The 16,645-nt window shown below is 44.0% G+C and overlaps 1 long non-coding RNA gene across 1 annotated transcript in view; it reads right to left on the bottom strand.

The window, feature by feature from the left end:
• Positions 1-606: 606 nt before the first annotated feature.
• Positions 607-16,645, bottom strand: part of LOC143784235 (uncharacterized) — a 64,212-nt gene continuing 48,173 nt past the window's right edge. Inside the window, exons 2-3 of the long non-coding RNA XR_013217745.1 lie at positions 12,544-12,676; positions 607-4,283 (exon numbers count right to left, since the gene is read on the bottom strand). This is a non-coding gene — a long non-coding RNA (uncharacterized LOC143784235). The remainder of the gene's footprint in view (positions 4,284-12,543; positions 12,677-16,645) is intronic.

The following is a 16,645-nucleotide window of genomic DNA, read 5'->3' as shown; positions in this document are numbered from 1 at the left end:
AAGGTTTTAATCGCCAGTCTAAATATTTAGAAAGTGGTTCTGTGACTGACCCTATTCCAGACACATTAGAACAATAATTTTTCTGATGTCTTTTAGGCATGATGCCATTTTCTACTCATGTTCTTAATAATGTTCTCAATTGTTCCACATATTTACGCGTTGGATCTTGTTATAATTCTTTGTAGGTATGCACATCTGAAAGTTGTCTTAATGACTCTTTATAATAATCTGTGGATAATAAAGCTATATTATTTCCCTTTTCTCATTTACGCACTTCAGAGTCTTTCCAGTTTCTCATTTCATCCAGGGCTGCTTGTTCTCTACTAGTCAAGTTATCCCCTGTTTTATCGTATATCTGAGATTTCTGTAACTACAGATCTACTATATTCTCTAGATTTACAGGTGGCATGTATGTAGATTTTATTCCTCTTGTGAAAGGAGTAGATGTTTCAATGTTATTAAACTCACTTAATAACTCAGTTGTCTTGTCATTAATGCTTAACCCCTTAATGACCGCCGATACGTCTTTTAATAATAATAATAATAATAATAATAATTTTTATTTATATAGCGCCAACATATTGCTTTACAAATTATAGAGGGGACTAGTACAGACAATAGACATTACAGCATAACAGAAATCACAGTTCAAAACAGATACCAGGAGGAATGAGGGCCCTGCTCGCAAGCTTGCAAACTATGAGGAAAAGGGGAGACACGAGAGGTGGATGGTAACAATTGCTTTAGTTATTTGGACCAGCCATAGTGTAAGGCTCGGGTGTTCATGTAAAGCTGCATGAACCAGTTAACTGCCTAAGTATGTAGCAGTACAGACAAAGAGTGCTATTAACTGCATAAAGTGTATGAGAACACGATGCGAGGAACCTGATTATGTTTTTTTTTTTCTTTAATTAGTTTTTTTTTGAATGGGCCACACAGGGATGGTTAGGTTAATGTATTGAGGCGGTAGGCCAGTCTGAACAAATGAGTTTTTAGGGCACGCTTAAAACTGTGGGGATTGGGGATTAATCGTATTAACCTAGGTAATGCAGGTTTTAACTGACCTGAGATAAAAGAGAATAGCCTCCCCATACAGGTGACAATCCAGCAGATGTTGGCTGTACACTATAGCTGACAACTTGCTGCATCAGCCACGATCGGTGTTTGCACCATCCATATCTGTTCTGTCTTAGATGCTGCTGTCAATAGTGACTACATCATTATAAATGGTTAACAGACTGTGGGGGCTTCCTCCTAATCCCAATTGGTGCCCTCAGATCATGATTTTGTGGTCCTGATGTTTGCGATTGGCAATTCATGACCAAATAGTGGCCTAAGAGTCTGTCGGCTGTTGTAATCTGTTCAGAAGTTAGAGACATTTAGGTGGTAAAAATACACATTTTCATTTCTGTCATACCACTTTGCATTAATTCCTGAAAAGCACCTGAAGGGTTAATAAACTACCTTACAGCAGTTTTCAATATGTCAGGGGGTGCTGTTTATAAAATGGTATAAGTTTTGGGGGTTTCCCAATATATGGGACCCCTAAAGGCACTTCAAACATGGATAGGTCCGTAAAAAATAAATTTAGTAAATTTCCTTGAAAAAATGAAAAATTGCTACTACATTTGTAAACCTCCTAAAATGCTAAGAAAATAAAAGAACATTTTACAAATAGTGCTGATGTAAAGCAGACATGTGGGAAATGTTATTTATTAATGTTTTACTGTGGTATGACTATCTAGATTAAAGGGATACTCATTCAAAGTTTGAAAATTTCTAATTTTTTAACATTTGTCTCAAATTTCTGATATTTTTTATAAATAAACACAAAACATACAGATCTAAATTTACCATTACCATAAATTACAATGTGCCAAGAAAAAACAGTTTCAAAATCACTGGGATTTGTTGAAGCATTCCAGAGTTATTACCACATAAAGGGACACTGGTCAGATTTCAAAAATTTGGCTTCGTCACTAAGGGGTTAATAGAAGCCCTGCATTAGATATAGCTGTCTTATCACCTGGGATTGATGTTATAAAACCTAAACGGTGGATTTTTTTCTGGTTCATTTTCTTTATTACTTATCTCTTGTTCAGTTTCACTTTTATTAAAGATTTTATGAAGATGTAATTTCCAATTGGCCTTAATTAAGTCCATCTTGAACTCGGTCAAATGAAACTCCTCCGGCAGACAAAAAATCAGTCCTTTACTGAGGAGACTCAGCTGACTTTGGTGTAACCCCTGCTATTACGTCCAGGTTAGACTGCTTTCACACTAGCGTTGGTACGGGGCCGTTGCGCGGTGTCGGCCCGACGTACCGACGCATACTGTGAAGAAAATGCCCGACGTTGGCAGCGAAAGCTGTCTTAAGACACTTCCGCTGCTTCATTGTAAGGTCCGGGGAGGAGGGGGCGGAGTTTCAGCCGCGCATGCGCGGTCGAAAATGGCGGTCCCAACGCACAAAAAAAGTTACATGAAACTTTTTTTGTGGCGGCAGTGCGCCAAAACACGATGCAACCGTCGCACGACGGTTACAACATGTGGTACTGCGTCGCAATGAGTCGTTGATGTTAGTTTTCTAAAGGGATGAGGTTCATTTAATTTTCTCTAATTGAAACAGAATTTTCCTTGGAGTCTTCAGAACAACTAGACTCCAAATCTGTAGTCCATCCTTCCTTGTTTGTGCATCTTTTCTTTCTGTAATTATTAGCAGGATGATTTTTTTTCCACTTATTCTCCATTGTTTCTGTATTTTTTCTTTTGAATTCTGTTTCAATTGAATACATTTTTCGTTTTATAGTCCCTTTTGGCACTCAGGAAATTTTCTTTCTTTTTTTTGTTTTATTTCACCTTGTAATGGCATCAATTTTGTATTTAATTTATTAAGAAATGTCTTTTGTTGATTTTCTGTCAGTCGTTCTTTTAATTAATTCTTTGCTTTATTGAAGAGGCGAAACGGCCATAGTCCATTGTTTCTACTCTCCTCTGCTTTAACCCGTTTTTACCAGCTCGCTGCAAAGAATGATGTCCATAAGTGTGGCATAAAGGACTTTTAATGCAAAGGATATGGGTGAGTGCTGCATATATATTCCTACTTTTTGAATTCATGCTATACGTTGAGCTGTGCACCACCCAGATATGTCCTATAAGAAGTTGTATGGCTATCCATACTAATATTTGCAGATCAAAAAGTTGGTGCCTCTTTACTCTTCTACGTGGTAAAATCATTTTCATACCAATAGCCCTGAAATGCCATTTATAGCTGTTTTAAAGTAACTTAGAACTTTTCTAGAATAACATAATAATCTTTTAATAAAATTTTTTGTTTCAATGTCACTGTAGCTTTGCTGCTGCTAATCTGTGCTGCAGGAGGCTTTTTAGAGAGAGAATCAGTCTCCGTCCCCTTCTGACAGCAGACAGTATTGGCCTATTTTGCTTCCCTTGTACATGGAGTTTTATCAGTTATAGTGTAATGATACTATGGAAGCTCTCATTTTTCCCTTACAAGCATTGCAGAAAGTCATTGGCTTCTCTACAGTAAACAGAGGAAAGAGACAGAGCATACGTGATGACCATCACTCAGCACGTTAGATGGACCTGCACATTGACATAAACTTTGAACATAAGACAATGCCATAAAATATAAATGAAGTAAATGCCTCTTTAGCAACATGTAAATGTATATAAATCCTAGTAACTATTTATTTTTTTCAAACATGAAAACCTACATAAGAGATAAGAATACACAGACATTCAGAGAAATTGTGAATCACAACAAATTATTTTTACACATCAAATTTGTTTTTTTTTTTATTTAAAGCACTGTAGCGTTTAGAACAAAGCTGGCAATTTTTATTATTTGCTTAACCACTATTGAAGCTTGGGCTGGCATTAAAATATTTGCATCTGGTGAAATGACAGTAAGTGATGGCGGTACATGTAATCCTGTATTTGTTTTATCAATAAACAAAGGCCCAACAAAATATAAAACAGGGCCGAATGGAGTAACTATTTTCCAGTAGGAGAAATAAGTGTCCCAGAACACAGAATATTTTTCATTACAGGAGTTAAAAATCCATATTTGGTATCCATAGTCCCCTTTTCGAAACCCAGAGGTCTTTGGGGGAGAATCCGATGTAAACGCTTGGTTAATTCTCTCCCATATCAACATCATTGGCCAACATGCCTCAGGTGACGCCAACAGTGTCAAATCCATCTCTGAATTGATTACTGATGTCTTCTTTCAGGAAAGTCTTAAGAAGTACAGTATCAAAATTCTAAATTGGAATGGATAAAGCATGTGTGGGAAAAAAAAATTAATTAAGCATTCCAGCTATTTTTTCCATACTTGCACCACTACATGATTGACTATCACATTCTGCAGTTCTTTCAAACAAGATATATAAAGTAGGAGCTGTCTAGTCATCATCAGTAGCTATTATAAGAACTTCTGTGTTCCCCTAGTAGAGAATGTGTGTGGTACAATCTTTGTTGTTTCATCATAAAGGAAAGTGCTCCTGAAAAGGCAAACATGTGGGCATTGCACTAAAGTATACAATATTACCTAAATCAAAAGTAGTAAATAGCTCATGCACTGGTGCCAAATAGATTAAGATCTTAGTCAATGGTTTCCATGAGAAGCTGTCATTCAGGAAGCATGATTACCCCATAAGAGTGCAGTAAGTATGAGAAGTCTGGAAAGTGAACCTATAGGACCAGGTTTATAAGTGTATTTAAATATATATATATATATATATATATATATATATATATATATATACATATATATATATATATATATATATATATATATATATATATATATATATATATATATATATATATATATATATATATATATATATATATATATCGTAGGGGTTATACTCGCTCAGGTGCGGCGGGTGACACTCTGGAGGCACGTTTCATTAAAAGTTCACAGGCCTACTGCTCCATAAGCCACATAGTAAGCAGAGAAAACAAATAGCCTTTAGCTCAGGAAAGGAAAATACAAATGTCCAGTCCTTCAGGCTCAGTCCTGAAGCCTTAACACACTGTGGAGGCTTTCTCCTCCACACACACAGATTCCTGTCTGTAGTGTCCACCCTGGGCACATGGAAATCTGTCCACACTGACAGACTCCCAAACACTCACTCCCATGTGCCAAACACACCTCCATTATGTAGCCTGAAACCACACCCATTGGTGAGGTAACATCACATGATTAGACATGTGGTTATGACATCACCACAGGTCCTGAACACACACATAGATAGGCATGGTTATGCCCCTTACCCAGGGGTGAGGTATATGGGTAGCCAGACCCTCCCATCTCTCATAGCTACCCGTAACCCGGACCCAAATATACTAAACAATTCCTTATTGCTTTATGTGCATTAAAGAAAACACTCCGGGTTACATCACAGCGACAAGCCTTCTCTGTGATACATACCTCCCGTCGACTATACAACCTTTAGCCACACTACAATATATATATATATATATATATATATATATATATATATATATATATATATATATATATATATATATATATATATATATATATATATATATATATATTTGAGTGCTTACATTCTTCATGTGTTAAGCTTGAATTATTTTACCATATCATACTTCTATTGTGGGGTTATCATTGGAATTAAATTACTGCGATCTTATTTTGCATCTTGCAAGAGAAAGAGGCAGGGAAGGGATTATTTAAATGTAAATTAGGCCATGTGTATTTATTTATTATTCCCTATTTGAACATGATCTAAGGGGTAACGTTTCTCCTTGTGTAGAACGTGCCTTGCCATGTGACTTAAGGCCCCGTCACACACAGCGACGCTGCAGCGATACAGACAACGATGCTGATCACTGCAGCGTCGCTGTCATGCTCGCGCCCAGACTGGTTGGCGCGGGCGTGCGGGGGAGTGGCCCCACTGGACCACAGACCAAACCTCCCTGGAAGGGGCGTAACTAAGTAGCTTCCTAGGTGTTCGCTGGAGCCTCTGATGGTGAGGTCAGACTTGTGCAATAGGAAGCTACCAGGTACCACTCCAGAGTGGAGTCTGGTTGTGGCTGCTGATCCCACCGGGGAACGGAACATAGACAAGCAAGCGGGCACGGCTGGCACATAGGCAGGCAGACGGGTACAACAGGAACACTGTCAGGCAGGCGGGCACGGCTGGCTCTCTGGTAGGCAGGCGGGCACGGCTGGCTCTCTGGCAGGACTGGTGGACAAGACTGGTACACTGGAAGAACCGGTAGGGACCGGTCTGCAGGCAGGTATGTAGAACGGGTAAGAACCTGTTCAGACACGAGGACCTAGGAATAAGTAGATAAAGACCGCAAGAGCGGATGCAGAGCGAAAGCATAGGAGCTAGAGCCAAGAACAGAAATGCAGGAGGCGGAGCCAAGAGCAGGAGGCGGAGCCAAGTGCAAACCGCAGGAGGCGGAGCCAAGAGCTGGAGGCGGGGCCAAGTGCAGACAGGCAGGAGGCGGGGCCAAGAGCTGGCGGCGGAGCCAAGTGCAGGAGAAGTAGAACTGCAAAGAGCAGAGCCAGGTAGAACCGCAAGGAGCTGAGCCAGGTAGAACCGCAAGGAGCGGAGCCAGGTAGAACCGCAAGGAGCGGAGCCAGGTAGAACCGCAAGGAGCGGAGCCAGGTAGAACCGCAAGGAGCGGAGCCAGGTAGAACCGCAAGGAGCGGAGCCAGGTAGAACCGCAAGGAGCGGAGCCAGGTAGAACCGCAAGGAGCGGAGCCAGGTAGAACCGCAAGGAGCGGAGCCAGGTAGAACCGCAAGGAGCGGAGCCAGGTAGAACCGCAAGGAGCGGAGCCAGGTAGAACCGCAAGGAGCGGAGAGGTGCTGCGGGAGGGGTCTCTGCAGCAAAGCTGAGCAGAGCCACAAAGAATGTGGAGAGAAGCTGCAGCAAGGGATAACTGCAACAGCAGAAGATAAGCTGAGTAGAAAGGAGCAGAAACGCAGAAGTGAGGAGCAGAGGTAAAGTCACAAAGGTTCAGAGCAGGCAGTGCTGCAAGAGTGCGGAGTGAAAGCAGACTGAGAATACAAGGAAAGACAACAGGGAAGGAAGCCAAAGACTAGGAGACAGAGATAAGACTAAGTACAGACAAGGCAACGGAACAAGACACAAGGACAAAGACACTGGGACCAGGATATACTGCCTCCTGGTGGGCGGACAACAAGACCAAGGAAATAACACAGAGAATCCTCCAGAGAGGGAGTAACTCAGAGAAAGGCCAGGCAAACTCAGAAGCAAGACACTAACTGAGCTAACACATTGCACAGGCCCAGACCACTGGGTGGAGCTGAACTAAATACTGGAGGTCTCCTGGCAATTGGTCAGGGACAGATTAGACAGATGCACCTGATTCCTATAAGAACCAGAGAGTTCAGGCGCCGCCCCTCTATACACAGAACTATGAAGCATGCAGAGAGCAGAGACACAGAACATGGAGCTGGCAAGAAACAGAAACCACATCATGGCCTGGAGCAGTGGGTAAGATAGTGTGAGAAATGCGAGGCCATGCCGTGATGCCAGCAGAGTTGTTACAGTACCCCCCCTTTACGGCCCCTCTTCTTCAAGCCCGCCAGAATAACTTGTAGAAGAAGGATGGGAGCACACATAGTCCAGGCCAACATGACATCTTCACCTCCAGGTACATAGGTAACAGGGACTTGAATGCTGCCGTCTTAATATCTTCACCAGCCAGACACTTGGAAACTGGAAACCGTCTCATAGGATTCAAATTTTGCCCAACAGGTAGTAGAGAAGCTCCCGGATACTGAACACAGGAAAAGTCACTAGAGATGAGTGTGGAGAGCATCAGCTCACCGGGTCAGAGAAAATTTGAGGTGAACAAACTTCTGTTTTGAAATCTTCACCAGCCGGCCACAAGGACGCAGAAGGTATAAACATAGGAACCATCTTCTGCCCGTTATCCAGAAGAAATCGTCCAAGCGGCGGGGATGTTCCTAGGAACGGAATACAGGTAAAGTCGTTGGAGATGTGTGGAGAGATAGTCACCGCTTCCCCATCTTCGGTGACATTAGCACATCTTGACTCGACGACTAAGTGTTTACTGGTATAGTCGCTGGAGATGTGTGGAGACATAGTCACCGTTTCCCCATCTTCGGTGACGTCAGCACAGCTTGACTCGACGACTAGCAGACCAGCAGAAGATGTCACTGCTGAGTGTCTTTGACGCATGGGAACCAGACACTTCTCAAGACTGGGTAAGTTCAAACGAAGCACCTTACTGCAACTCTTGACCAGAGCGGGTGGTAGAGTCCTTGGCTTAGAATGACCCATGGGCATAACAGACAGCATACGGAAAACAAACTTCTTCGTGTATAAGGCTCCAACTTGGAGCTGTAGTTGTCCTTGCAGGACTAGACTGCTCTTTAGCAGGGTTCGGCCATTATCAGGCAACGCCCACACTGGGTTCTGGAGCTGAAGAACGGAGACCATACACCGACTCCGTATGACAGGCGGCTTAGACACACCAAAGCTCCCAGAAGGCAGAGAAACAGTCATTAACTTAGATGGAGAGGAAGTACTCTCACCAGGGGCAGCCTCTCCAACTGGCCCGAGGTTTTGGAGCTTAAGATCCCCTGGACAGAGGCCATCCAGGTGTTCCTCACAACAGCAGCGACATTGTATGCCCTTCTTATGGCTGATTTCAGGCTGCTGCTTTGCCAGCCCACTCTCATCAACCTTCTTAGGCTTCACACAGGTTGCTGCTTTAACGGGTAGAGGAACAGGAGGGTCACAGATGGTCATGGCTTGACGTGGGGGTTTCTTCACGGGTTTCGCCCGTCTGGAGCGCCTCTCGGATCTAGATGGGGAAGACTTAACAGGAGCAGCAGGACAAGGCTTGTCAAAGACTTTACGGAAGGCCACCAGGAAGGCCCCCAGGTTCATGACAATAGGATCCCCTGCTTCCCAGAGGGGAGTTATCCATATTAGAGCATCTTCGGCCAGGTAGGACATGATGTAACCCACCTTGACCCAGTCAGAGGGGAAACAAGCTGCATTCTGCAGGATGTAGCGTAAGCATTGCTTCAGGAACCCCTGGCATTCTTCAGGATTCCCATAGAACCTAGGTGGGTCAGCTGGGTAGTGCTCCTCCTCATAGGCCTGAAGTTGCTTGAAGAGACGGTCTGCAGGCAGGTATGTAGAACGGGTAAGAACCTGTTCAGACACGAGGACCTAGGAATAAGTAGATAAAGACCGCAAGAGCGGATGCAGAGCGAAAGCACAGGAGCTAGAGCCAAGAACAGAAATGCAGGAGGCGGAGCCAAGAGCAGGAGGCGGAGCCAAGTGCAAAACAGCAGGAGGCGGAGCCAATAGCTGGAGGCGGAGCCAAGTGCAGACAGGCAGGAGACGGAGCCAAGAGCTGGCGGCGGAGCCAAGTGCAGGAGAAGTAGATCTGCAAAGAGCGGAGCCAGGTAGAACCGCAAGGAGCGGAGCCAGGTAGAACCGCAAGGAGCGGAGCCAGGTAGAACCGCAAGGAGCGGAGCCAGGTAGAACCGCAAGGAGCGGAGCCAGGTAGAACCGCAAGGAGCGGAGCCAGGTAGAACCGCAAGGAGCGGAGCCAGGTAGAACCGCAAGGAGCGGAGCCAGGTAGAACCGCAAGGAGCGGAGCCAGGTAGAACCGCAAGGAGCGGAGCCAGGTAGAACCGCAAGGAGCGGAGCCAGGTAGAACCGCAAGGAGCGGAGCCAGGTAGAACCGCAAGGAGCGGAGCCAGGTAGAACCGCAAGGAGCGGAGCCAGGTAGAACCGCAAGGAGCGGAGCCAGGTAGAACCGCAAGGAGCGGAGCCAGGTAGAACCGCAAGGAGCGGAGCCAGGTAGAACCGCAAGGAGCGGAGCCAGGTAGAACCGCAAGGAGCGGAGCCAGGTAGAACCGCAAGGAGCGGAGCCAGGTAGAACCGCAAGGAGCGGAGAGGTGCTGCGGGAGGGGTCTCTGCAGCAAAGCTGAGCAGAGCCACAAAGAATGTGGAGAGAAGCTGCAGCAAGGGATAACTGCAACAGCAGAAAATAAGCTGAGTAGAAAGGAGCAGAAACGCAGAAGTGAGGAGCAGAGGTAAAGTCACAAAGGTTCAGAGCAGGCAGTGCTGCAAGAGTGCGGAGTGAAAGCAGACTGAGAATACAAGGAAAGACAACAGGGAAGGAAGCCAAAGACTAGGAGACAGAGATAAGACTAAGTACAGACAAGGCAATGGAACAAGACACAAGGACAAAGACACTGGGACCAGGATATACTGCCTCCTGGTGGGCGGACAACAAGACCAAGGAAATAACACAGAGAATCCTCCAGAGAGGGAGTAACTCAGAGAAAGGCCAGGCAAACTCAGAAGCAAGACACTAACTGAGCTAACACATTGCACAGGCCCAGACCACTGGGTGGAGCTGAACTAAATACTGGAGGTCTCCTGGCAATTGGTCAGGGACAGATTAGACAGATGCACCTGATTCCTATAAGAACCAGAGAGTTCAGGCGCCGCCCCTCTATACACAGAACTATGAAGCATGCAGAGAGCAGAGACACAGAACATGGAGCTGGCAAGAAACAGAAACCACATCATGGCCTGGAGCAGTGGGTAAGATACAGGGTGGATAAAAATCAATGTTTTTTTAAAAAAAATCAAAAAAATCGGATTTTTTTGATTTAAATCGGATTTTTTTGATTTAAATCAGATTTTTTTCAATAAACTGCTTTTTGAGGAAAATATTTTACCATCCAAAGGTTCTTCCATCATGAGATAAAGCTGAGTTGTTTAACTCAGTAGAATAAAGGCTGTATATGTGTAACATTCACAATGCCATGCTCTTCCAGAGGTTTCTGTAGGATGCTGACTATCCAACAAGTTTGGGCATGTCAACTGAATGGAAAAAGAAACTAAACCAAAAGTGAAACCAAGCTAGAAGTGTGGAATTAAAGGGGCAGTATGAACAAAATGTGGAGGCTATTAATAGTTTATACAATTAAGACATGCTGCTTTTAAACACCTACCTATTGCCATATAGTAAAACAAAAAAGATTTTTACTTACTTTGGGGTCCCCCCCTCACCCTGGCGTTAGATCGTTGCCCCTAGTTTCGTCCGTGAAACTATGGGCGCACATGCGCACTGCTCTCACTTCTCATTTTAATCGTGATTTATATTAAAAAAAACCTTTTGATTTAAATCAGTGATTTAAATCATGATTAAAATCATGATTTAAATCGATCCGATTTAAATAGAAAAAAATCTTTTGATTTAAATCGTGATTTAAATCATGATTTAAATCGGCGTGATTTAAATCAATCCACCCTGGTAAGATAGTGTGAGAAATGCGAGGCCATGCCGTGATGCCAGCAGAGTTGTTACAGTCGCTGTTTTGTCGCTGTGTGGTCGCTGGGGAGTTGTCACACAGACAGCTCTCCAGCGACCAACGATGCCGAGTTCCCAGGTAACCAGGTTAAACATCGGGTTACTAAGCGCAGGGCCGCGCTTAGTAACCCGATGTTTACCCTGGTTACCAGCGTAAAAGTAAAAAAAAACAAACAGTACATACTTACATTCCGCTGTCTGTCCCCCGGCGTTCTGCTTCTCTGCACTGTGTAAGCACAGGGGCCGGAAAGCAGAGCGGTGATGTCACCGCTGTGCTGTGTTTTCCGGCTGACCGGCGCTCACAGTGCAGAGAAGCACAGCGCCGGGGGACAGACACCGGAATGTAAGTATGTAGTGTTTTTTTTTTTTACTTTTACGCTGGTAACCAGGGTAAACATCGGGTTACTAAGCGCGGCCCTGCGCTTAGTAACCCGATGTTTACCCTGGTTACCAGTGAAGACATCGCTGAATCCGTGTCACACACACCGATTCAGCGATGTCAGCGGGACCTCAACGACCAAAAAAAGGTCCAGGCCATTCCGACACGGCCAGCGATCTCGCAGCAGGGGCCTGGTCGCTGGTACGTGTCACACATAGCGAGATCGGTACTGAGGTCGCTGTTGCGTCACAAAACTTGTGACTCAGCAGCGATCTCGCTAGCGATCTCGCTATGTGAGACGGGGCCTTTAGGATAAAAGCCAAACCAGAATCTCTACTTACAAACAGGATGTTTCAGGGCATTGCTCTCGTCAGTGCAAAGTATGAGATCATAGAATGTTAGAGTTGGAAGGGACCTTCAGGGTCATCGTGTCCAACCCCCTGCTCAATACAGGATTCACTAAACCATCTGAGACAGATTTCTGTCCAGTCTCTGTTTGAAGAACTCCATTCTAGAAGTACTCACCACCTCTTGTGGCAGACTGTTCCACTCATTGATCTCCCTGTCAAAAAGTGTTTTCTAATATCGAATCTGTATTTCCTCGCTTTTAGTTTTATTCCATTGCTTCTCGTTTTCCATGTGCAAATGACAATAAGGATGATCCCTCTACAGTGTGACATCCTTTCAGATATTTGTAGACAGCTATTAAGTCTCCTCTTAACCTTCTTTTTTACAATCTGAACATTCCCATAGCCTTTACCCGTTCCTTGTAGGACATACTTTGCAGTCCACTCAGATGCCTGGTAGCTCTTCTCTGAACTTGCTCCAGTTTTCAATGTCTTTTTTAAAATGTGGTGCCCAGAACTGGTCACAGTATTCCACATGAGGCCTGACTAAGGAACAGTAGAGGGGCATAATTACTTAACGTAATCTAGACTCTATGCTTCTCTTAATACATCCTAGAACTGTGTTTGCCTTTTTTGCTGCTCCATCACACTGTTGACTTATGCGAAGTCTGTGATCTATTAGTATACCCAAGTCATTTTCACATGTGCTGCTGCTTAATTCTATTCCTCCCATTCTGTAGATGTATTTTTCTTTTTTGTCCACATGTAGAATCTTACATCTCTCCCTGTTAGGCCTCTTTCACACTTCCGTCTTTTACCTCCTGTCATAATCCGTCGATTTTTGAAAAAACAGGATCCTGCTAATTTTTCTGCAGGATCATGTTTTTTCCCATAGACTTGTATTAGCGACGGATTGTGACGGATGGCCATCCGTTTCATCCGTCGTGCACTGGATCCGTTGGACAATAACTGTTGTGATTTTGCTTTTTGCTCCCTCTAGTGGTCATTAGTGATTTGACTCTGGAGCGTCTGTCTTTTTCTATATCCTCACCTGGGCCGTTAGTTCAGGGGCGTTGCTATATAAGCTCCCTGGACCTTCAGTTCAATGCCTGGCATCGTTGAAATCAGAGCTAATCTGTTGTGCTCTTGTCCTCTGATCCTGGTTCCTGTTTTCCAAGCTAAGTCTGCTTCTTTGCTTTTTGCTTTTGTTTTGTTTGGTATTTTTGTCCAGCTTGTTCCTATCTGTATCCTGACCTTTGCTGGAAGCTCTAGGGGGCTGGTGTTCTCCCCCCGGACCGTTAGACGGTTCGGGGGTTCTTGAATCTCCAGCGTGGATTTTTATAGGGTTTTTGTTGACCAGATAAGTTATCTTGCTATATTCTGCTATTAGTAAGCTGGCCTCTCTTTGCTGAACCTAGTTCATTTCTGTGTTTGTCATTTCCTCTTACCTCACCGTTATTATTTGTGGGGGGCTTGTATCTTGCTTTGGGGTCCCTTTCTCTGGAGGCAAGAGAGGTCTTTGTTTTCTTCTCCTAGGGGTAGTTAGATTCTCCGGCTGGCGCGTGTCATCTAGCGATCACCGTAGGCATGATCCCCGGCTACTTCTAGTGTTGGCGTTAGGAGTAGCTATTTGGTCAACCCAGTTACCACAGCCCTATGAGCTGGATTTTTGTATCTTGCAGACTTACACGTTCCTCTGAGACCCTGTCCACTGGGGTCATAACAAATAACTGTCCGTCGGGCGAAGAAAACGTTCAGAGGAACGTTTTTCCTGCACGTCGGAAAATCTCTCAGCAACGGGTCCTGAGCTGTCCGTCGGCGGCTGTAATGCAAGCCTATGGGCGCAGGATCCATCGCTGACCGTCAAAAACAGGAACCCAGTGACATATCCCGTTTTTCTCTTCTGAGCATGGAAGGATTTTCTAGTTTCTAGTCAGGGGACTCTCTCTCTTTCTCTCTCCAGAATTTTATACATTGAAATTCAGGCAGCACCAACTTCAACGCATCCGTCAGGACACAGGATGCGTTGCATCCGTTTTGCACTATTTTTAAGACATCCGTCGATACATCGCATCAACACATTCTGATAGCCGCCTGCCAACGGAGGTGTGAAAGAAGCCTTAGGGTACTGTCACACAGTGGCACTTTGGTCGCTACAACGGCACAATCCGTGACGTTCCAGCGATATAGTTACGATATCGCTGTGTCTGACACGCTACTGCGATCAGGGACCCCGCTGAGAATCGTACGTCGTAGCAGATCGTTTGAAACTTTATTTCGTCGTCAAGTGTCTCGCTGTGGCGGCATGATCGCAGCGTGTAACAAAGGTGTGCACGATATTCCCAATGTCCCGTATGACTTCTACATCGCAACTACATCATGAAATTATCGCTCCAGCGCCGTGCATTGCAAAGTGTGACCGCAGTCTACGACGCTGGAGCGATAATCAAGCGACGCTGCAACGTCACGGATCGTGCCGTCGGAGCGATCAAAGTGCCACTGTGTGACAGTACCCTTAAGTCTTTTAATCGCTGCCCATTGTTCAAGCTTATCTAGAACCTTCTGAACCCTTTCTCTGTCTTCTCTAATGTTAGCTATCCCTCTTAGCTTTGCATTGTCTACAAATTTGATTAGTTTATTTTCAGTTCCCTTATCTAGACCATTGATAAAAATGTTGAACAACACTAGGGCCAAAAAAGAGCCTTGTGGTACTCCACTTGAAACACTCTTCCATTTGGATGTGTAAACATTTATTACCAATCTTTGAGTACGGTCACTGAGTTTGTTATGAACCTAACTGTAGCCTTGTCAATCCCATAGTTGGTCATTTTTTCAATAAGGATAGTATGAGATTCTTATATATACTATATATATTCTTTTATATACTATATCTACTGCATTTCCCTGATGCACCCAGTCAGTGATTCCATCATATAAGAAAATTAGAATAGTCTGGCATAACTTATTTGCTACAAACCCACGCTGGCTCTGGTTAATTACTGTATTTGTATCCAAGTACTTACATACATGCTGTTTAATAATTTGTTCAAAGATCTTTCCTGGTATGGAAGTAAGGCTCACTGGCCTTTAATTTCCTGGCTCTATCTTCTTTCAATTTTTGAAGATAGGGACATTTGCCCTTCTCCAATGTTCTGAGACTTCTCCTGTTCTCCAGGATTTTTCAAAGATTCTGGCTAGTGGTTTTGCAATTTCCTCTGCTTTCTTAACCCCTTTCTGACATCGGACATACTATCTCGTCGAGGTGGTATGGTCAGAATGACCACCGCCGGGATAGTACGTCATCACTGATCAGCCGCGCTCACTATCGCAGCTGACATCCGGCACTATGTGCCAGGAGTGGTCAAACATGATCGCAGCGTTCCGGCAGCATAGGGTAGCATCGCGCAGGGAGGGGGCTCCCTGCGTGCTTCCCTGAGACCCTCTGAGCAACGCGAAGTGATCGCGTTGCTCCGAGAGTCTCTTACCTCCTCCTCCATGCAGGCCCGGAGCCAAAATGGCCACGGAGGGCCTTCCGGGTCCTGCAGGGAGGTGGCTTTCAAGCGCTGCTCAGAGCAGGCGCCGGGAAGCCTCCATGCAGTGCCTGTCAGATCGCTGATCTGACACAGTGCACAGCAAAGTGTCAGATCAGCGATCTGTCACTATAATGTGATGTCCCCCCCTGGGACAAAGTAAAAAAGTTTAAAAAAATATTTACATGTGTAAAAAAAAAAAAAATCCTAAATAAAGAAAAAATATATATATATTGTTCCAATAAATACATTTCTTAATCTAAATATAAAAAAAACAAACAATAAAAGTACCCAAATTTAGTATCGCCGCGTCCGTAACGACCCGACCTATAAAACTATTCCCCTAGTTAACCCCTTCAGTGATCACCATTAAAAAAAAGAGGCAAAAAACAAAAAAAGACGCTTTATTATCATACCGCCAAACAAAATGTGGAATAACACGCGATCAAAAAGATGGATATAAATAACCATGGTACCGCTGAAAACGAGTCACCACACAGCGTCATCAACGAAAAAAAAAAGTTATAGTCCTCAGAATAATGCGATGCAAAAATAATTATTTTACATATAAAATAGTTCTTATCATATAAAAGCGCCAAAACATAAAAAAATAATATAAATAAGGTATCGCTGTAATTGTACCGACCTGAAGAATAAAACTAGTTTATCAATTTTACCAAACGTGGAACGGTATTAGCATTCCCCCCCCCCCAAAAGAAATTCATGAATAGCTGGTTTTTGTTCATTCTACATCACAAAAATAGGAATAAAAAGTGATCAAAAAATGTCACGTGCCCGAAAATGGAACCAATAAAAACGTCAACTCGTCCTGCAAAAAACAAGACCTCACATGACTCTGTGAACCAAAATATGGAAAAATTATAGCTCTCAAAATGTTGAGACACAAAAACTATTTTTTTTAGTGTGTGACGGCTGCCAATCATAAAAATCTGCCAAAAAAGGTTGGGGCTAAAGTTAGGGTTGG

The sequence above is a fragment of the Ranitomeya variabilis genome, chromosome 7 (genome assembly GCF_051348905.1).
Source record: "Ranitomeya variabilis isolate aRanVar5 chromosome 7, aRanVar5.hap1, whole genome shotgun sequence".
Lineage (NCBI taxonomy): Eukaryota > Metazoa > Chordata > Amphibia > Anura > Dendrobatidae > Ranitomeya > Ranitomeya variabilis.
The sequence above is the reverse complement of the archived record's forward strand: the minus strand, read 5'-3'. Positions and strand labels throughout refer to the sequence as shown.